The sequence below is a fragment of the Elephantulus edwardii genome, unplaced genomic scaffold (genome assembly GCF_000299155.1).
Source record: "Elephantulus edwardii isolate Elephantulus edwardi_28Jun2011 unplaced genomic scaffold, EleEdw1.0 scaffold00082, whole genome shotgun sequence".
NCBI classification, from domain to species: Eukaryota; Metazoa; Chordata; class Mammalia; order Macroscelidea; family Macroscelididae; genus Elephantulus; species Elephantulus edwardii.
In genome coordinates this window covers 7725847-7727708 of record NW_006399832.1, presented here as the reverse complement: position 1 = coordinate 7727708, position 1862 = coordinate 7725847, and positions in this window count along the sequence as shown.

Sequence of the window (1862 nt, the reverse complement as noted above, 5' to 3'; positions counted from 1 at the left end):
TCTCTCTCTCTCTCTCTCTCTCTCTCTCTCTCTCCCAAAACAGCTTTATTAAGGAAGCTCCTGAGCAAAGTTCCTTGGTCTCAAATTGGAGACCAAGGAAGTCACCAAGAAAGGAGCTCTTATACATTGTTGGTGTGATTGTAAAATGGTATAACCATTCTGGAAGGCAGTCTGGCAGTTCCTCAGAAAGCTGAACATAGAAATTCCACATGACCCAGATATTTCACTACTTAGAATTTACCCTGAGAAAATGAGAGCTGAGGCACAAACAGAGATTTGTACACCAATGTTCACAGCAGCATTATTCACCATTGCAAGACCATGGGAACAGCCCAGATCTTCAACCATGAATGAATGATGAATGGATTGAGAAATTATGGTACACTCACACAATGGAACACTGTGAAGTACACAGGAACAATGATTTTGTAACTTACTACCTAACTTGGGAGGAACTGGAGAACATTATGCTGAGTGAACTAACTCAGTCCCACAAGGACAAATATAGTATAATATCATTGTAGAATGAGTATAAGGATACAAGAGGAGGGAGAGAGTAGATGCAGAGGGATGAGGATATGTACGGGGAGGATTAATCATGGGGTTGTGCAATTTAATGGGTGGGAAGGTGAGGGAAATTGGAAGAATCTGTACTCAAAACAATGTATTCAAATTTTGTAAACTAGTATTTTTTAAAAAGAGGGAAATGGAGAGAATACACAGAATCACTCTACCAAAAAGAATGGATTGACTGAACTGAAAACCGAACTGAATTGAAAAGAACTGTAAAATTTCAGGAAGTACCTTATGAGCACGAGCCAATGGTAATGAAGAAGGAACTGGAAACTGCATTCATGCCAGTGGCAAAGAAATAAGGCCCCAGGCATCGTTGGGATACCAAGTGACTTGTTTCAATTAAGAGATGCAGCCTTGAATGCGCTCTCCAGGCTATGCCAGGAAATTTGGAGGACAGCTGTGTGGCCAATGGATTAGAAGAAATCCATATTTGTTCCCATTTCCAAGAAAGGTGATCCAACTGAATGTGGAAACTATCAAATAATATCATTAATGGCACACGTAAGCAAAATACTACTGCAAATCATAAACAAATGGCTCAAAGAGTACACACATAGAGAACTACCAGAAGTTTAAGCAGAATTTAGGAGAGGCCATGGCACCAGGGATATGAATGCTGGTATCAGATGGCTCCTGCCTGAAAGTAGAAAATACCAGAAGAATGTCTATTTGTGCTTTATTGAGTATACAAAGGCATTTGAATGTGTGGATGGTAACAAAGTTATGGCTGACACTGAGAAGAATGGGAGTCCCAGACTGCTTAATTGTGCTCCTGAGAAAGCTATTCATGGACCAGGAGGCTGTTGTGCGAAAAGAGCAGAAAAACACTGCATTGTTTAAAATTAAGAAGGGAGTGTGTCAGGGTTGTATCTATTCAATGTCTTGGGTTAGATGTGGGGAATACTATAAAGACAAAAACTATTCCCTAAAGATAACGACATTCCTAAAGGATGTGTAATAATACTTTTATATCAAAATATGCCAACCAGCTTGCTTCAGGTTCTAAGCATCAATCTAGAGTGCTTAGGTATCCATGCATTGGCTCAAACGCAGTGATCCCACAACAAATAAATCATTTCTTGTTCCTACATCATCCTCACACTTGCTATTGTCATTCACCTATTACTCCATCCCCTGTGTCAGTCTATCTTATTTAGAGTTGTTTCTTCTTTTTTAGTGACTTTCTACCAAGCATGACATCTTTCTCCAGAACTGGATCCTCCTGATAACAGGCTATGGTGTGTGAGATGAAATGTCACCATCCTTGCTTCTAAGTATTGACTGCA